This window comes from Hippopotamus amphibius, chromosome 7, assembly GCF_030028045.1.
Source record: "Hippopotamus amphibius kiboko isolate mHipAmp2 chromosome 7, mHipAmp2.hap2, whole genome shotgun sequence".
In the NCBI taxonomy this organism is placed as follows: domain Eukaryota; kingdom Metazoa; phylum Chordata; class Mammalia; order Artiodactyla; family Hippopotamidae; genus Hippopotamus; species Hippopotamus amphibius.
This window is the reverse complement of record NC_080192.1, coordinates 134,209,811-134,231,136: the sequence shown is the minus strand read 5'-3', so window position 1 is coordinate 134,231,136 and position 21,326 is coordinate 134,209,811.

Below are 21,326 nucleotides of genomic sequence, written 5' to 3'. Positions count from 1 at the left end.
TAAGCTGAGTGTCCAGCCTATGTCCATGCCCAGAGTTGGGCTCAGTCCTGCCCACAAGGAGTTCTTGTGCAGAGAGGAAGCCAGTACCTAATGGACTGGGTGCAAGGAAGAGGCTAGAAATTAGGACCAGCTGTGCAGAGGAGGGGCCTAGAGCAGGGAGGCATCACTTCTTGCAGGGAAGCAGGGAGGGTAGACTGAGGATTTCTCCAGTGAAGATGATTCTGTAAGAGACACCAGCATGAGTGGGAGAGCAGGAAAGCAAGGAGCATTTACAAGGCAGGGTGAGCCCTGCTTGGAGAGAAGGTGGGGAAAGGGGGCTGGAGGCCAAGGGGTCCAGAAGTTGGCTCTCATCTGGAGGATACCAACAAAGGTTATTGATCAAAGCCAAAGATGGTCCTTGAGAAGACCAATCTGGGAGAAGATGAATAGAAGGGAGGAAGCCAGAGGTAAGGAGAGCTCTGGGGTAAGGAGAGATCTGAGTGAGGACGGTGCAGCACAAACAGAAGAGAGAACTCGTGGTGGTAGGATTGGTCAGCTAGAGCTGCATTCTAGAAACGAGGAGCGTGGAAAAAAGGCAGTCAAAGATAACGTCCAGGATTTAGCTTGGATGCCTAGAGGCATAGCAGTTCAGTGAACAACAGTCAAGAAGAAGAGAAAATATCAAATGGAGAGCAGATGGTGAGAAGGGCCAGAGGGAAGAGCCCCTTTCCCAGCCTCCTGCAGCCCCATGCATTCCCTGACTGCATAGAGCACCTCCTAAATGTAGGAGTTATCTGAACCCTGTCTCCTCCAGCTCTTACTCAGGGCAGCACCCCAACTCTGGCCCAATCCTGGCACATCCTTTGACATGCAGTTGACTCAGGGATACTTGGTCCTTAATGGGTCAAGATCCATGAAGTCATTGTGCTTGACAGCAGCGCAGATATCCGTCCCCCTCTGGCAACCAGAGCCCAGTTCCAGCTCCAGGTGGGATAATGTAACACTTCTCAATAGTAGGGGGCCACTTAGCTCCATGCAATCAACCATGCTTCACTACCAGCTGAAGCAGGGGCCTATCTGAGTCTGTTTACTTACAGGCACTTGCCACAGGGATTGCCTTTGGGTCAAGAACACAGAAACACACACCAGCATGATTTCCGGCTTCTTTCCTACTGATTAACAAGCCCCGGGGGAGGTCATGGATGAAATGAACGCTACCACAAGCCCATTAATCACAGCTCCTTCTAAGCCAAATCAGTGGCAAGTAGGGTGACCAACCTTCTCGGTTTGCCCAGGGCTCTCTGGTTTTAACACTGAGAGTCTCGCGTCCCAGGAAAACCCTTATTCCTGAGCAAATGGGGACAGTTGGTCACCCTGACATTCAGACAGGGAGCAGGCCTCACAGCTGCCGTGGAAACACACGCAGAATCCAGTAGAGGCACTGCTCCCTGCGCCGCTCAGTCCCCCACCGCACACCCAGGCCACCGCAGCCTCCACGTGGGTCACCGTTACTTGTCCCCACCCCACGAGGTTAGGCCCATCTTCGGCCGCCTGCCAGACGGCTGGGCACACAACGTGTGCCCCCTAAAGAACTGACGGCTGTCCTAGGAAGTCTGTCCCTCAGCCTCTCTGATCCTGGCTCTTCTCATCTTTGGGCTAGGCTGAAGGGGCTCACGTGGGCGCTTGATTCCAACAACCAAGAATTCCCAGGACAAGTTCAGGTTTCTGTTTCTCAGCCCACCAAAAACCAGTTTGGTCAAACATTTCACCCTGAGGTTCATACAGGAGAATTTTCTAAAGAGACATTTTACGTCTGTTTCCTAAGGCGTCCTCCTGCTGTTTCCGAGTTTATCTAAGAAAATTCTGTGTTGTCACGCTCCACCTCCCAAAGGTGGAGGGGACCTCAAAGCTCATCTAATCCAACTACCTCATTCTACAGACGTGGAAACCGAAACCTGTTGAGACGAGACACGTCCAAGGTCACGGAGCAAGTGAGTGACAGTGGGACAGGAACCCAGGAGTTTGGACTCTGGCTCTAGGAATCTTTCCACTATGTCATGGTTGATTGTATCATGGAGAGAACAGCTATCTTTCTGTTACAAGTAGTTTAGAACATAAAAATCCCACGCAGGCACTATTCCCATACAAATAGTACCATGAACTGTTTCTGATTTAATCACCATGCATCTCAGCATTGAACCAAACTAAACAAAACCCAGGTTGGAATTAGCACCACTTTGAACATCATACCCAGGCCATCCATGACTCCCCCTTCTCTGTGCACAGCCCAAGGCCAGACGCGGGCCTGGAATCCATAAGATAAACCTTACACGCTGGGATTATGGCTTGGTGATATAACTGCTATTGATGTGGGAATGCAAATACTGTGGCGGCAGAGTTTTTATGGCCTGGGAGTGAAGGGACTGCAGCCCACTGACTTAGTCTCACACCAAGCATCCCCCACTAGGTGCTGGAACCAGGAGCAGGGTAGCTTTCCCATCACTGGCAGAGGAGGCGGCATCCCTGTGAGGCCGCTGCACTGACTCCAGGAGTCCTTCAGGCAGCTGAAGCCAAGAAGTTCCCCTGCCGGTCTCCAGGCAGCCAGCACATCATTCTGTCTGTCCTACAAGCCTTTCTGCTACTTCCAGCGTTCACCCAACTATGATGCAAGAGCAAGACCCCAAAGAAGATGCAGAGAAAAGTAGATGGAGCTGGTGAATGGCTCCAGCCAGTGGTGTGGAAGACTTACACTCCAAGATGTGGCAAGTCTGGAAGAGAACACGCCAGCGAAGGCTGAGACCCAGCGTCCAGACCCCCTAGTCTGGGAGGGCCTGTGACCACCACTGTGTTACACAATGTACCTGCACAGTGTGGGAAACTACAAAGATGTTAGTGTCATTGTTGAATGACTCCGAATACATTCCACTCACGGGACTGGCTTGGTGTGGCTAGCTTGTCCTTTGAGGAGTCACACATTGAAGAATTCCAGTCAGATGTTTTCATGGTAGGAACTCTTCAGTGCAGGAGGACTCAACAGACCACGTGGGTCCGTCCTCAGTCCCAGCAGGGACCCTTAATGCTGAGTCTGACAGGCCTGACGTGCACTTTGTTCTCCACATCCCGACAGACAGCTAAATCGCACGGCAACAGCATCTGGAAGTAGCCAGCAAGTTGCCCTTTCAAAGCATAGACTAACAAAATTCTAAAAGCTCTCCATTATCATTACAGATATCATATATGTTCATTTGTAAATTTTTCGACAATCTCAGCTCAACTTACTTTTTCAGCCTATGTCCTGCCTGCTCCCATCATTTACTCTGTGCTGCAGTCACACCAGGCTTTCCTCCCTTGTTCTTCTGCCAGGAGTTTTCTCCCTCCATCACAACTGCCCCCATAGCTGTCAGCTGAACTCTCACTCATCGTCCAGATTCATTGGTAGCTTCCTCCAGGAAGTCTTCCACATCTCCTGATGAGTCATTATAATCTTCTTCTCTTAACTCCCGAAGAACATCTTCTGAGTCTATCTTCTGGCTCTGTTGCTCAATAAACATCAAATTGTATTAACAACAGCAATTTCCTCGTTAGGATCTAAGCTCCTGCTTCCAGCCACATAGATGGCGAAACAGAAAGATCCGAGTCCTCGAGACCATAGGATAAGAGACTCTCACACTCTTCTACTCACACAGTTATAATTCAGCCCCATCTTTAGTCTTAATAAAAAGCATTTGCGATGTTGCTAATGTTCCTCTGGGCCTGTAAACATTTTTACTCCAAACGCATCAGCTGCAAAATGTTGGAGCCCCACTCCAAGCAAGAGCAAGAAAGCCAGATACGCTTTAAGCCAACAGCCAGGGGGTGGGAGCCGAGACCCCACTCTGAGCAAGCTAGCTACCCAGTGCCTGGGTGTGCATGTGTGATTCACAGGCAAAATCAAACTAGTAAAATGAGAGGGGAGGAGGGGATTATTTTATTCTTTTTTTTAAAGTATCCCCAATGTTAAATATAAAGCCTCATGAATTATTTCACTGCTCAAATCAAGAAGTGGAGAGCATCGAGATGTTCACACCCTTCACTGCTACCACGACCCAAAGCAGGTCACACCTCCAGCACGCAAAGCCAACGAAACCAGCGTGAAACTTGGATGCCTTTCCCCCTCTTCGCTGCCTGGGGGGAACAATTACATTAAAAACATAATGACTTTACATCAGGAGGAAGTTTACCCCGTGCCACACATGAAAAGCAGAATCCTGATTTCACAGTCACACCTCTGGACTCCGTGGTGAAGGACCAAAAACACTAGCAGTTGTGAAAAGCAGGGAAGAACAATGAGCAGATTCGTGGACTGGCGTTTCTGTATCCTGGCAGTCTTCTCCCCATTTTAAGAATGCCTACCTTTTCTGAAGACATTAGTATGTAAGTCTCATGAGGATTTGTTTGGATGTCAGACATACTTTACAGCAGGAACCCTCGACAAGGTAGGTTTCACGAAAGTGAAAAATCACTCACTTTGACAATAGATCTGTAAACAGAAGACAGGGCAGTCGTGAATATGCTAATGGATTTTCCCTGCGATGGCCTTGCGGTATTGAGGTTTCAGGCCCAACTTGTACTGCAGCTGGTGCCAAATCTAAGTCACTTGCAATCTTCAGCAGGAATCCCTGCTTTACACGAAACAAGTCGTATGAATCGCAGATGTTATGGGAGTATTTCTGAATGAGAAAAGTCTCCCCGCAGAGTTTTGCTGATTTTGTATTTGGGGAAGTGTTCTCCCTAAAAATGGAGCAGTAACCGGATAGCTGAAAGGTTTTGAGTACAATAGAGCTTTAAATACTTTCTAAATTAACACATTACAGAAGGATAAATTAGCCAACAGACATTTATAGGTCCTTGGAGCCTCTCAAGGTGTCCTAACTTTACTGGAATATACGCTCCATGAGGGCAGGGATGTGGTCTTGTCCACTGCTCTATCTGCTGTACCTAAAAAGAGGGATGGGTGGGCATGCGGTACGTGTCAATAAATATCTGTTGGATGAATTGGATGATTAATTAAATTTCATTATTGGAAAAGAGCATCACCTTAGGGGGACCCAACTGTTCTAGGAAATCTAAGCCCAACCAAATACTTAGAACTCGCTGTGCAGAAAGCCAGCAGAAATAAGACTTGTCTATTTGGTACAGAAAACATCTACCACTGTGCATATTTTATGTATTTCCAGTACGGTAACTCTGTTGAAGGCAGAAATTGCGGACAGTCAAGGTACCCTAGCGTTCATTCACCCACTTACCAACTGAGCGCATACTGTGTTCCCAGCCTTGGTTCAGGATGGAACCACAGAAATGACCAGAACGCCAGTGACAGAAGTGGCATCTTGAACCCATCCACATACAATGGTCTATAGCGCACTGAATGGATTTCCAAACTAGCTGAAGGCTAGGGAGTTGGCAAAGAAGCACAGAGCCCAGCCATCCTGCAGGAGCTGAACCTCCAGCCAAAACACAAGGCAGGGACATGTGTCCCTTTGATGCTGGCTCTTTCTCATGCCCATGTGTTTTGCCCCGGGGGTGTGCAGAAGCCTGGAGAGAGGGTCACAGATGCAGTCCAAGAACAGAGTGTGTATGTAGCAAAGCAAAGGAAGGCATCTTAGAAAGCTGACAAGAAACAGGTTTCAAAGGTCCTTGGACACAGGAAGAAGAAAAGAAGGAAGCATTTTAAAACTACAAAGGACTTTAAGCAGAGTGGTTAAGAAGATAGACTTGGATCAAATAGACCTGGGTTAGAATCCAAGTTTTGCAGATTAGCAGTCATGGGATGTGAAGCAATTTAAGCTGGTTGAACCTCAGTTTCCCTGTCTGCAAAATAGAGGTAATGCTGTGAACACCTCACAGAGTGCTCGTGAGAATCCACGGAGGTAATGCTTAGCCCGTTCCTCAGGAATGATAAACTGCGCCCAATAAATTGCAGCCATTTTATAAATGGTAGCTCGAGATCAGGGAGCTGAAAGTGCATCCACACCCTGTCTCATGCCCCACACACCATCCAATCCTACTTATGTCCAAGCAGGACACTCTGCCTGAATCACAGGCCCCCTGTCTGCCATAATCAAGCCATCTTCCAATGCCTTCTGCTGTGCAAAGTCTTCCTTAGTTAGCAGGATAACTCCCCTCTCTGAGAACCCGTAATGTCACCTTCCTACCCCTCAGGCAATTCTGCCTCATGCCACAGAAATCAGTGTCCTCTTTAAATCTGCCCCATCAGCCCAAAAGCTCTTTGAGGGCAGAGAGAGCCCTTTTTACCATCGTGGCCCCATCCAGGGGCCAGCCTGGATGCATGCCCTGTAACTGAATCCAGGTCAACGTGAGTTTTACAGTAAGAAAAGTGGACACGAGATCTTTCAGTCCTTCAGGGGTAAAAGTGTACCTGTCATTGGCTGCTTCCTCCCTGTGCCCAAACTCTGTTCCCAAGACCACCACCATCCTCTGTGGGGACCAGAGTGGCACTCCATGCCCATCTCATGGTGGAATGGAGCAGTGACTGTGGACCAGGCTCTGTCCGGGCAGGAAAGAAGGCTGTGGAAAAGGCCAACAGCCTCGCCGAGGTCCGGGGACAACAGTGCCAAGATCCCAGCTGGTAACAGCATGTTGGCCTTGGCTGTGCCTTGCCTTTGGAAACCAGGCCAAGGACGTCTCTCCTGGATGGCCGGCACAGCACAGTCTGGCTGAGCCTCCCGCCCCCCAGGGCGCCAGCCAGCAGCACCCAGATAGTGTTCGAGCAACCCAGCTGCATCCTCCTCCCCCGTGTTCCCACAAGAGCCCCGTCCTCTGCACTGCTCTAGCCACCTGCTTGCTCCATGTGGGTGATGCTTCTCCAACACAAGTCCAACCACCTTACTTCCCTGGCTCCATGCTCTCACCCTGCCCCCCTGCATAGTTCCTGGAACGGAACTAAAACAGCGTGAGGAGCGGAAACGGGGGTCTCCCTCTGTGGCCCACGGGGATTGCTCTGTCTCTCCAGAACCTGCTTGACTCCCAGCCTGTGTCACCTGGAAACCCCTCATGCATCTGGTCACCTGGACCTCAATCCATCCAACCCAGACTTACTAGAAAGGGAATCTCAAGGATGAAAGGGCTGGAGAAATGAAAAGATGATAGACAGTTTTCGTGCTGGACAACAGGAACCTGGATCCTAACCCTGGCTCAGTGCTAACTTTCCATGAATTTTCTTACCCTGGTCCCATCTCTTCCTGGCTTGTGGTTTCATGAATCTCCACCTCAAACTGTCACCTGGAGCCTCAACTCCTAGTATAAACCAGAGGTGTCCTCTTTGAAACAGGGGTGGCGGTGGGGCTGGGACCACGCCACTCAGCCCTTCACTTCCTCTGACGGTCCTGAGGACAAGGATCAGCCAGCTTCTGCTCTGCCCCATGGGGGTACAATCACACGTGACCCGGGGCTGGTCAACAGCTCAGCTCCAAGGAGGAGGTATCTTCACAGCGGAACAGGGGCTGGGCTTCTCCTGACCCACTCAGCTAACACCACCTGGCATGAATGAAGTCACTCCCGCACCTACACCCTCCCAGAAAATGCATAGAATATGCACAGTGATAGATGGTTTCTGCACCAAACAAGGTTGCCACCTCCACCCCAGGACATCTACCCGGAAAGCAGCCCTCCTCACCTGGGTAGACCCTCCACACGACCGGGCCCGCTGCTCCAGCACATCCTGCAGGCTAGGCCCCGAGTCAGGCGTCCCCCCACTGCAGGGGGAGAGGACAAGAGGAGGAAGACCTGGCCTGGCACCCTTGGAGCTCGCAGGCTGAGGGAGAGAGCAGACAAGCACCGAGGAGCCCAGCAGAGCGTGGCACCTGCCGTGACAGAAGGGAACACAGTGCTGGGGACAGGGAGCAGACAGGCGAACTGCCACAGAAGAGTTGGGGCTGGAGCTGAAATCCACCCCTGGGGGCGCGGCTCCCCAAGAGCCACAGCGCCCTCTGCCTGTGACAGGCTGTTCAGGGGACACGCCCACCAGAAGCCAAGGGCCCGGCTAACCTGCAAAGGACCCGCAGCCTGAGCTTAAAACGATCAACTAAGTAAAACACAGTGGATAGGGAGGGTGGGAGGGAGTCGCGGGAGGGAGTCGCGGGAGGGAGGGGATATGGGGATGTGTGTATAAATACAGCTGATTCACTTTGGTGTACAGCAGAAACCAGCCCAACATTGTGAAGCAATTTTACTCCAATAAAGATCTGAAGCAAAAAATAAAATAAATAAATAGATAGATAAATAAATTTTTTTTAAAACACAGTGGACGTTTTACATTTTGTAAATCTCTTTCATGTCTGGCCTAATTAAAGGCTAAAATTTCAGGTTCTCAAAAAACACCCCCAAAAAAACAAAAATAAAACCCACAACGGAAAGAGTCTGGTGTCTGGGTCCCGGCAACACTAGCTGCGTGCCCTCAAGTAAGGCATTTAACCTCTCTGATTCTTCCTTTCCATGTCTAATAATACGTAGTAACATCCTATGCTTTGTAAACGTGTAGATCACAATGTACTTTTACATCAACTATCTTGATTTAATTCTCACAAACCCCTGTGAGACAGAAACCTCCTTCTTCATTTCACAGATGAGAAAAAACAGGATCAGAGGTCAACCTTTCTTCAAGTAAGGGGTGAAGTCTGGTCTGGAACCAGATCTCCGAAATGGGCCTTGCACTCCCAGCTCTGTCCACCTCCCTGGGACAAGCTTCTGGTCAAGGCTGCCCAGACCTCTCATCACCCATGGAGGCTTTCTGCCTCTTGTTGACTTAAATGTCTGGTTTCCTGCATCCTGATTTTCTGCAGCCTGGATCCCTCTGGGGCAGCTGGAGGGGAAAGTCCACTCCAGCTCATTCACTGTTCAAAGCCCCCCAAATAGAACATTCTCTTCTACCTCGGCTCTGCCAGACCAAGCACTCCACCAGCAAATCCCCGGAGGTAAAGGGTGGCAGCAGGACAAGGAGGTGGAGGGGTGCATCTAGAAGCAGATAAACTTTACAGAAAGAAAAGAGGGGGAAGGGGCACGACCACTTCAGCAAATTCCCACATGGGCTGTTGCTGACAATACCGGCAGCAGAAGGCATTCTGCGAGGTACCAGGGCAGCTCCCAAGAGGACAAGGCCACACCTGGCTCCCAGGCCCGCTGGGCCCACTGCCCGCCCAGCCTTGCGGGCAGCATTGACTCACAGGGGGCCTGAGGGGCCAGCCTGGCCCAGCTCTCAGCACATCTGACTCACCGTCTCCTGCCTGAGCCACTGTACGACATTCCTTCTCCCAGAAACAACATCCATCTTTTTTTTTTTTAACTGGCAGAGGAGCTTTTTCATGTTCTTGGGACTGTAAACTGAGCATCGAATTTTCCTCAACTTTTCCTAGGAAGTGTGCCTTGTGGGAAAGTGAAAAACAAGTCCATTTTAGGGCCTGAACATTTTTCCATAACTTTTGAGCTGCCTTAGTTTCTTCCAAGGTCATTCATCTAGGGGAGGCGCGAGGTGAAAATGTTTCCGAGGGGCCATGAACCAAAGTGAGCACAAGGTCAGGTGGCCAGGTCTGCTCTAATGAGTATTTAATATACAGTAAGCTTAAAAAGTCAGAATTCTTACCTCCGTTTTACAGTCATGGAAAGTGAGACTCAGAGAGGTTAAGCAACTACCCTAAAGTTAAGTGTTAGAGCCAGAATTCAGGCTCAGTTCCCAAAGCTTCCATGCCGTGACTACACCACACAACTTCTCTACGTCCAGGTAGAGAGCAGCCCATTCTTCTGCATTTCACACACGCCTACAGGTGTTCCATTAATCCTTGGCCTCCTCCACCTCCGTGGCCAGGCTGTCTGCTCCCACCACTCCTGCCCCTCCCAACTCCTGAGGCCAAAGCCGCCGGCGGCATCTGCTCGGGAAAAGGCAGAAGGTGAAAGAGGCAGCGCTATCTGGTCAAGCATCGCGTCCTCCTGGGAAATTACTGACCTCTACCGAACTGTGCAAGACTCCACTCCTCAGATCCCTACATGAACCCACCTGGGCACAAAGTAAGGCCGTCTGCATAAAGGCCCCTGCAGGGACACAGCTGGTCCTCAGGAGTACACATGCACATTGGCAGATGGGCTTATTTACGTGCAGGTGGCCGGGTAGTGCTGCCCAGGTGCAGGGAGCCGAGCCCGTGCTGGGTATCAGCTTTACCCCTCCAGACCCACCCTACACCCTGCTCTGTGCCCAGGAGGCTGGCCTGGGGCTGCACTAATGGGCTCCCTTGCCCTCTGGCTTCCAGGGGGGTGTGGCCGATGGAAGGTGCTGGCACCAGAGCAGAGGGTGGGTCTACACCTTCAGCTGCTGCCCCCCTCCCCCACCTTGCCTGCCCCAGGGTGCTTCCTCATCCCTTTCATGGCCCTTGTCTAGTCACACTTTGTCAATAGTCCCTTGTTAAAGTCTCCCTGGGACCCCAAAACTCATTCAAAGCCACTTAGGGCAGAGGCGCTGACCTGAGTAGAAGGAAGTGTGGGGTCAGCGAGGGCTAATTCTGTGGCTTTTCTCGCCACCAGAGTCTGGACATTTCACATGCTGCTCTTCGTGCTTTTGCTGTTCATTCGAATAATTGGATACAATCGAGAAGTGCCCACATTCCTGCTAGCCACAGCCTCAATCCCCTGGCAGCAAATTCCTTGAGGACTAAAGAGAGAGAGACCTTGGCCTTGGAGCCTTCCCAAGAGCCACAGGTGAGCCCACTCACACTCACTACACGTGCCAGATTACATCATGACCCAGGGTGACACACTGCACACGGCATGATTTTGGATTCAAGTGTAACGTTTTTACTGAAATCTTCTCTGTCTCCAGTAGGACTGACTTGCTTTTAGTCTGTACAGGTTTAACTGTACAGGTGGGAGAGATAAAGAGGCCCGAGACCCACTTTCTACACTCAAGGGGTCACAGATAAGAGAATACAGTATGTTACGAGCTATGAGAACACAAAGGCAGCCCTAACACTGCCTGGAGGTAGCAGGGAAAGATGCATATTGGAGGTGGGACCCAGATGACTTTTGAAAGGTGGAAAGGGAGCTCCCCAGGTGAATCAGATGAATGAGGGCCTTCCAAGCAGCAGGAACAGCATGTGTAAAGGTGTGGAAGGAAGGAAGAGGAGGTTGGGCTCTGGGCACCATAACCAGGGCATTATGACTCACTCTTGGCACATGTTTGGGGAACTGACAGTCATTAAACTGGAGAGTGAGGCCAAGGCCTTGCAACCACACTCATAATTCAGAAGAAAGTAAAAAAGCACCCAGAAACCAAATGAGAAATAACTGTGTCAGCGAAGACCCATACGTGAAATGCTGCTAAAAGACAAAATGGCCTTCCTAACTACCAGGCACTCCATGGTTAACTCACTTCTGGGTTCACACGTGTACTCCAGAAAAATGAGACCTGAAGAGTAAGAAAATACAGGTCACCTTCTGGAAGTTGTTTAAATACTAGACATTGTTGAGCACACACAGTCCATGAACTAGGGTGCATCTGTGCCAGCTGGTCAGAAATAGCTCTTAAAGATGGAGATACGGATGGATAGATGGATGGATGGATGGATGGATGGATGGATGGATGGATGGAAAGAAGGAAGAGAGGGAGGGAGGAAACATGGATGAGATAGAATGAATTCATACATAAATGATATAAATACATAAATGACAGAGATAGGTTAAGAATAGACGTTCCCAAAGCAGTCATCAGCTTCCCCTCCCCCACCATCAAGCTTCTTCCTAACTCAGTGAATGAGATCTGCCTGCTGTCACAAAAATGAAAATAATTTGGGAATGATGGGCTGAACTGGAAGCCACGTTCAAAACTCCCAGAGCCTTGAGGACACGCAGGGCTGACCGCTACACAATTCCACATGAAACTGGGGAGAGGACCAGCGTGCCCATTGTTGCCTCTCGTTGGCCCCGCTCCCCTGGACAGCGTGGGGATCACATGCGGGGATTCTGCAAGAGAACAGTGCTCTGGGGAACATCCCAGACTGTAAATTCCAAGGAACATTACAACCAATTGAAGGAAACTCCTGCAATTTCGTGAGCCACAAATGGCTCCAAGGAAAGTCTGGTTCAACTTTCAGACCTGGCAATACCTTCCTTCATGGCAGAGGGACAGTGGCCATGAAAAGACCAGTTTTTCCTTCCCCATTTTCCCAAAGGAACGGGCCCTGAGCTGGGAAGGTTGTATTTTCCCTACCTGTGGTTTTATGTTCAAGCCAAGTCACTAAACTGAAATATAGCTTGGGTTCAGATGATTCTCAAAGAGGAAAACAGCAATTTTGCCTTCAAAGGGACAGAACCTGGAGCCAGGAAATAAGAGTTATGTTTCCGGCTGAGCTAGGGGAAAGCTGGACTGCAGATTTTGAGGGGCCAAGCTCCCCTCAAGTCCAAGGGTGGCTGGGGATGGCCCAGGCTCTGGCGATGGTGGGCACCTGTCACATAAGGAAGACAAGAGTTCAATCGTGTGCAGAGAAGACGCCGAGGAGAGAGCAGTTCCTGCTGGGAGAGTCAACTGAACCAGGACAGCTGTCTGCTGGTACCCCTGAGCGCAGAGAAAACGGGGCAAAACATCAAGGAAGGCATGATCAGTCATACAGATAAGTGGTAGTGGGATGAAAGGGTGGCCATGTGAGAAGGATGGAAGGCTGCCCTCGAAATCATGAGGCCCATTCAAGTCTCTGCTTGACCGCTAAATTCCTATGTAGCTTCAGGCAAGTCATTCTCCATTTTCTCATCCGTCAAATGGACGTAAGCACATCTGCCCTGCTCATCTCAGCAGCTCCCATAAAAGAAAGCATCCGAGACGGCCTCAAGGTTTCAGCAAAAACCACTTGATGGCACATTCCAGAACAGGAGAACTACCCCCAGGGGCTCTCGCTATCCTTGACTTTCCTGCGTCTCCTTTGGCATAACAAGCCAGACCCCTCTCTTCCTGCTCCGATAAGTCCAGCTGCACTCCTGGCCTTGCCAGATTTCCCCTTAACCAGCTCCAAATGTGGACCTTCAGGCCGTCAGCTGTCCCAGCATTCAACCCCGGAGGACTGTGTACGGCACCTACACACCCAACACCCAGCCACCACTGAGACATGACAACGTGTAACACGGACCCTGTCCAATTCATCATGCCTGGATCTTCCCAGGCACAATGCTGCATAGAGAGACATTTAACACCTTTCAATACACATGGGAACCCACGTTGCTCTCTACCCAGAGAAAATCTGCAGGATGCCAAGAGGTTTATTTTTCTAGGATTAACACAATGACAGGGAACCAGCCATATATATTGTTGAATTTGACGAGCCAAATATTTTTCTGTAATTTCTACAATAATATGAGGAAAGCTGAAAAAGAAAGAAGAAAAAAAAAAAAAAAAAGCAGTCGCCGCGTTAGGCTGGTCTTTGCAGGCTCCAACCTCCAAAAATAACAGCCGTTCCTACGAATTACCAACAAGGCTGTTTGCAAGACAGTTGCTTGATACAAGAAATGAAATGTATTAACAGGAGCTTCCTGAGAAGAAGGGGCTCAGGGAGGACAGACTGACCCAAGACCGAGGACTCTGGGGAGTGTGGGAGCTCTCAGCCACCAGCCCCTGGGATGTGCCGTGCACAGCCGGCAAGGTCATAGAAGATGCCACCCCAAATGCACACTGATTTAAGTACAGGCTGATGGGGAGGGCCTAAGGCTCCAGCCACAGGCGTCCTATAGCAATTTCAAACAAGCTAGTACCCGGGCTTAACTCTGCAACTTTGAAACCTGATGGAGTGATGCTGGAGGGGCAAGGTACACAGGAAAGCAAAATTAAAAGAGAGACAAGGATCAGAAAGGAAGCTCAGTGAGAAGAGAAGCCAAGGCTGAAACCAGACGCATCTGCTTTGTTCACGTAGACGTGTGGTCCGGCAAGGGCCCCCACACCAGGCTGGCAGAAAGGGGTTCTAGGGCCTCCTCTCTCAGCCTCACGGGGTGAGAAACCGGGGCAATGGAGTGAGCGAGGTCATCATAGGAAGGAAGAAAGAAAGCTCCCCAGGCTTGGGAATCCAGGGAACAGAGGTCTGATCTCTCTTCCCCATTCTCTGTTTCTGTGGGCTCGGACCGACTGTCCCTGCCCCGGGCCGAGGTGTCCTCCGTTCACGAGGCTGTCATACAAATGAGATGGGAAGGAGAAAACAAATGAAATGCAGTGGAAGCTGGTGTCTGGGGCTAGGTCCCTCCATCTTCAAACCCTACTCTACGAGAGGTCACGTGGGCAAGAGAGCCCTGGCTGGACCCAGCCAGAGGGGGTCTCCCACTCTGCAGGCTGCTCAGAGGGTGTTATCTGCCGCCGGCCTAGGAAAGCAGTTCTAGAAAGTTTATGAAGTTCCCAGCCTATAAAACAAGCAGATCCCAAGCTTATAAGAAGTCAAGAAGTGGAGGGTGTGTCCACCCCAGACCCCCAAGAGTAAGGTGATCATCCTGGGCGCCCTGCTCCCCGGGAACCAGAGTCCTGGCGGATGGCTGCTCGGGTAAAGCGATAGATGGCACTTGTTCAGAGCCTCAGAGGACAAAGTCAGAGTCAGAGTCACATGCCGGTGCTTCCTGGAGTCAGACATCTGCAAAGTCAGAGGAAGTAAGGGGAAGAACTTTCCATCCGTCAGAGTCACCAACATAGCAGGTGGCTGCCTTCCCCACCCCACCTACTGGTCCACACAACTGTGTCCTCACGCATAACCTCCTTTCTCCCTAGGGCCTTATTTTAGCCAAAAGGGGACGTGAAATGAAAGAAGAATCTTGATGAGGAAGGGGCTGGGGAGGGAGGAGTTGATGGCCTGCCCTGAAGGAGTGCTCAGACTAGCGAGGGGGTTGAGGCAGACGCCCAAGATGGGCTCAGATTCTTTACAGCGGCACAGACCCGATGTCCAGAGGACCTTCTGGCTGCTGGGGTTAAATGGGTGAGAGAGACAAAAAGGCCAGCACACCAGGCTCCTAGCAGGAGGCCAGCAGGAAACCCAGCGCTGGCTGCAACTGCCCTCTCCTCCCAAGTTGTGGGAACACAAGTGAGATGCTGTGCAGAAAAGATGGCCAACGCTCCACAGACAAGAGATACGGTCCCGGTATTCCCTGAATCGCCTGCATCCTCTGTTTCCTCCACTCCCTGCACCCCCTCCTCCATCCTGCTTTCCTTTGCCCCACATCTGCCTGAGAACATCGTCTGCTTTGTCCTTCCTCTAGGGGCCAGCCAGCAGGATGGGAAGAGCCCTGAGGCTCACTTGGCTGTGCCTGGACTTTTCTCTGTTAAAGTTCCAGCTGCTCACTGAGCACCTCGTGGGTGCTGGGACACAGAGATGAGTGGCACCCTGCCAGCCCTCAGGGAACACCTGGTCTGGGGTCGGTGGGAGTCAGGGAAGACAGCGGAAGGCTGTTTCCACCGGGGAGCCAGGGATTGGAGGAAACCATGAGACAAACACCGAATGCTTTACCCCTGGAATAAAATTGAGAATGTCCCTGGAACCCACTTTATCCAGAATTTCCAGGGGAGTTTGGTGCAAGTGAGTCACCAAGGACACAATGGCTGGTTCCGAGTGCCAGGCCAGCTGAGCTCGGTGGATATTTAAACAGAGCTTGGGGAAAAGACGGTCCAAAACACTCGGGCTGAGCCTGCCCACAGCCAAAAGGGTTGCCTCCATCCTTTCCAGCCCAGCCAGCTGCGGGCGGCCCTGCAGCCCCGTGCTCCTCTCCGAGGCTGGCTGAGGACAAGAGGAAACCCAGGAAACAGAGAGAACAATAAATCTCTGCCTGCCGTGACAGTGGTCTGGCTCGCCTGGAGCTCTTTCCCGCTGTGAGGGAAAAAAAGAGGCATAACGAGTAACAATCCCCGCGATCGGAAGATTATTAGGGAGGTTTGGTACTATTTCCCACTCTGCTTTCCTCAGACGAAATGCAGGCTTTCCAGCAAGGCCTCCAGCCACTCCACTGCCTTGGGAAGCCCCCTTCTCCTTTGTGAAATGAGCATAGGACAGAGGCCGGGCCGGGGGCCAGAAATGGTCCCGTTCTGTTCCCACTTGCCTGTGCTGCTGGGAAAGAAAACCCAGACCCCAAGTGAGAGAAGGTGGCTTGATTCCTGAGGACAACTTCCCCGTAACAACCCGAGAAACTGTTCCAGAAAGCGAGAATGGCATCTGTAAGTCACCACTAAACCTCCATCACGTGCCACCACTTAAGCCTGACAACAACCCCTCTGGGAAGAATTCCCATTTAACAGATGAAAGCACTGAGGCTCTGAGAGGCTGAGTGCCCTGTCCCAGGCAGCATCCACAGTGAGGTGGCGAGTGGCAGATTCACACATCCAAATCCCCATCTAAAGGATATTCTCCTGCCATTTCCCTGCCCCTCGTTCTTCTTGACTTTAGTAAATACCTCACCCCTAAAGAGTGAGCTCCCAATGTGCAGAGACTGTGGAAATGGCTCTTACGTTCGGGAGTCACCAGAATAGCATCGGCACAGCCTGTGTACACCTGCAAGTGGGCCTAATTCAGGCCCGGTGGCCATTGAAAAGGTAAGAATCATGATAATATAATAATGTTATACTATCGTTACTATGAAGTCTTCCTTGGTACAGCAAAAACACTGGGCTCCTGGATATTCCCATGTAGAGAGAATCCAAAACCTGATACTGAGGTCCCAACTCACACTGAGGGAAGGCAGGATACTTCATTCCAGTGCTGATGTCCCAGGTGAGATGAGCTGCATAGGTGGAGAGCTCTCCGCTCCCAGCAGGCCCAGGTCACAGATCCACACCAGGCCCGGCCTCCTGCCCTCACCCCCCGGCCTCAGCCAGAGCCCCCCTCTTCAGGGCGCCTCCACCCATCCCCCAGGAGCTGAGGCAGCCCCCCCGGCCCCCAGAGCCAGGCCCCACATAAGCTGAAGCTTTCCTGAAGCTTTCCAGTCGAAGCTGGGGGTGGGGCAGCTCCAGAGAGTGGCAAACCTGGGAGCAGAGGCTGAACGGGTGTCCCTGGGGAGAAGGGAGGCCAGGACATACCAAGTTGCGGGAGCAGCACGGGGTCGAGAGGGGGGGCAGCCGGGCTGTGGGGACTGGCGCAGCCTGGTGTGCAGATGAGGAGGGCCTGGAGATGAGGCCCTGAAAGCATCCTGAAAGGCTCAAGGAACACATCTTCACTCTAAATCACAGCCCCCATTCTACTACACCTGAAGTGTGACCTTTACTCACCCCCGCCCCCCCACGTCTCAGTTCCCCGACCTACAAGGTGGAGAGGCCTGAGGCCTGAGACTCCAGGACCCCGACACTGGCTATGGGCCGGCTGGTATGTTACCCACAGTCTCCCCTTTCAAGCCTCTGAGAGAAGCCCATTAGAGCACATTTCCAAACGGATCTCCAGCAACCCCAGATCCACAAAGGAACACATGTGCAAAGCCATTCCAGCTCTTTCCTTCCTATAACAGCCAGAGAAAAATCCCTCTGGCCTCCCCAGACCCCACTGCCCTTTACCTGGCCAAATCCTCCTCCTCCTGCTCTGGTCCAGCTCCTCTAGGAAGCTTTCTCAGCCTGCTTCATCCACCCCTCCTGGTGCTGGACCCCACCCGTGCTCAGAGCCCAGCTCACCTCAGTCCTAGGCCACGGGGACAGTGACTGCTCTGCCCCTTCTCAGTACAGAACCTTGTCCCTACTCGGCATGGCTGGCACAGAACTGGACACACAAGGGGCGTGAGCAAATGAACACGTGCTAAAGAGAGGCAAACAGTGCCCCAGAGAAGTGCAACGTCCACGGAGCCCCCCACGTAGCATCCTCAGGCCCTGAGCCCATGGGGCCACCAGCTACTAGACGTGGCACTTCCAGAGGCTGGACACAGGGGTAACAGCCAAGCCCTCCTAACTTCTCCATGTCTCATCATTGTCCCTGAATGAGCCCTGGCCGCATGTATGCACCATCCACTCCACAGAGGCCTACAGCCCAGCAACAGCAGGGCTGGAAAGATGCTCAGAGAGCACCTGGTTCAACCTCTAGCTAGGAGAGCAGAGGCCCCTGGTGGTAAAGGCCTCAGCCAGTTTTATTCCAGGTGCTAACGGAAAATGTCCCCTCATATCTCCTGCCCCTATGGCTCTATCCTGCCCCCCTGCTCAATGCCAATGCAGCACCAAGAACATCCATGGCAGCTTCAGCCACCAGGCATCTGCAGCTCCTAACCACCCCCAGCCCCCGCCGGCCTGTGGCTTAGGCTTGCTGAGCTGGAAGGGGCCGGGCGTAGGGCTGATCGTAGCAGCCCAGCTGGCCCCAGAGCCCTCCAGAGCTAATACTTGTCCCCTCCTGTCCCATGCTAGCAAGGAATTAGCTCAATCCATTCAGAAGGCCCTTCAGAACCATTAGCACCTACTTCCCTTAGCTCAGGAGGTAACATCGTGAAATAGTAAAAGCAATTCCTCCAAAACTTGGGGAAATATCAGAACTGCAGATTTAGAAATCCCTGGAATGTAGAAGGCAGAAGTCATATGACCTTTCAGGCCTACCTTCCTGTAACTCATGATTCCTTCAACAGGGTGGAGGGACGTTGGAACTAGGGTATAAGGAGGTGAGTGACATATCGACCACCCTCTCCCCTGAATCCATCAGCCCCAGGCCTGCTTCATACCCTTCCAAAACATCACCTGCTTCTCAGCCTTCACCTACCCGCCCCCCCAAATCTCCCAGCCCTGTCACAAACAGCTCCTCAAACACATACTGCGACACTCAGAGGGGTCTCCTCACTAGTCAGTCCCCTGCTTATACCTTCATAAATTCAACACATCCACTGAGGCCCCCAGGAAGGTAGGTACCATAGGTCTCAAAAAGAATTGAGTAGAGTAAAGGAGGGTAGCCCAAGAAGACAGACCAATCTGGTCACAGGCAAGGAGATGCTCAGAGATCAGCAGGACATGGCCCAGTGTTGCATGGTTTGGGGAGCAGCAGAGAAGAAGTGAAAATAGTAGCTTGAGGTCAGGTCACCAAGAGTCCCCAGTACCATGCTGAGAATCACCCACCCCAACCCTTGCAAAGCACAAGTTTGGGTTAGAATTCAAGATATACTCAGAGAGGGTAGGGGTTCCCTGAGGGCATCCTCTGGAGTCCTGGGTCATGATTGCGGCCCAAGGACCAAGGCTGTCTAGGCCTAGATGACAAACATACCCTCAGCTTCCAGAACCCAGTTCAAGGGTCACCTGCTGTCTGAAGATTTTGCCAACTAACTAGAAACTTCCTTGCCCCACTGGACCCGTGTAGAATCCATTATAGTACCTGTGACACCTCACTGAGCTTGACGGTTGGTATTTCTATCTCCTCCCATGCCTTGTCTTTCAAGTGAAAAGACTACGTCTTATTTATCTCTGTATCTCTAGAGCCCAGCAAAGTGACTGGCATGACATGCTTGCTCAAAGGATGGATGGATGGATGGATGGATGGATGGATGGATGGATGGATGGAAGGATGGATGGATGGATGGACAGATGACAGAGTCTGACTTGAACTGTCAGAATTCATGGAAAAGAGCTTTATTTCCCAGCAGTCATAGACTCCATGAACATAACCTAAAATTACCACTTGCCAAAACTCTGCAATGCATCAAAGTATTTGACCCAATTATCTTGGTTTTCCCAGGTCCCCTTCCTTCTGTCTGTCTGTCTATCCCATTGGTGCCCAAAACCCTTGGCAGGCTCCTCACTAGAGCTGAGCTAGGGCATCAGGCCCAGCCTCCCAGAGACATGATGGGAGAGGAAGAGCCACGACTGCATCCTGGCACCAGAGCATCCCTTTAGTAATTACATGGTTCCAGACAGACATAAATAGACAGATTAGCCTTTCTGCATTTTTCTCGTAAAAATAACAACAGTTCCTAAGCACACTGGCATGAGTGTGGACATTAAGCATTGCAACCTGCTGTTCTTGGCAGTCGAGGGCTGGCCTTCCTTGCTGTTCCCCCCACCACCTCCTCCACCTCCTCGGGGCTCTTGGAGGACTCCTCATGCCTGGCTCTGTCCACCCTTATTGCCCCAGAGCAGGTTGGCAGCCAAGCCCTGAGACTGGCTGAGGACTTTTATGAGCATCATGTCCATGGTTGGCTGTTCCCTTGGCTGGATCTTTATCTGCATTTAGTCATTATGTAACTAGAAATCCTGTATACACAGTGAAATGATTTCAAGCCCCATTCTGTACTAGAGGAACTTGGGAGAATATTCGCTCCATCTCTGCCCTGACCTAGAAGAAGAGCAGTCTCCAAGGTGAACCCCCTTGCTTTACACACACAAATGTGTGATCTCTCCACTTCTCCCTTCCCCTCCCCCCTTGTTCCTCCTCCTCCTCCTCCTCGTCCTCCTCCCCTTTCTTCTTCTCCTTCTTCTCCTCCTTCTTCTTCCTCCTCTCTCTCTCTCCCTCTGCCTCCCTCTCTCTCTCCCCCTCCCTCCCTTTCTTGCTTTCACACCCCCTCTTTATTTTTTACTTCCCCTCATGCGCCCATGCTGACCCTTGATCATGACGCTGACCAAGGACCAAGGCACCTCCGCCTCTGGCTTTCTCTGTCTCCCTCTCTCTTCTACACCTGACCTTGTCTCCCTCAGGCTCAGGGCTCCAGAATCAGAGAGAGGACCCTGGAGCCTGAAGTATTGATTTCTGGACCCTCCTCTCTCAGGTGCATGAAGTTCCTAGGTAGAGAGTAGTCCCCGCCTCATCCTCCTGATAGATACTAATCCAGCCAGCCCTCTGGCCACAGGTCAAGTGTCTGGATCCGGCTATCAGATGGCTATGGCTCCTTCTGGAAGACAAAAGACGACTGCAACTGCTTGCAGGCCATTGAGGACTTCATTTTCTTTTCCACGTGATCCAATTATTCCTCATGGCCTCCTTCAGAAAGATCCAGAACAAGGTATCGAAGTTTAATCAGGCTACATTCCTCACACACACAATCAACTATGCAAGACATCTCTCATGAGGGCTTTGCAAGTAAATAAGAAGAAAGGGTGATTTGAAGTCAGAGGCTTTAGGTTGAAGCCCCAGCTACACCACTCACCAGCTGTGAGATGTGGGCAAGTCTCAAAAACACAATTTGCAATATAAGGTTTTGATCATTGCCAAATGCTGGTGAGAAATAGTATCTCAGTATGATTTGCATTACTCTTGTTTTTAGTGGATACGAGAATCTTTTCATATGTTTGTGGCCATGTGTATTTCCTTTTCTATCTGTTTGTAATCTTTGCCCTTTGTTTTATTGAGTCACTGGATTGAGTCACAGGAGCATTACACTGGAACTTCAGAGAGTCCATAAACCTCCAAAAACTG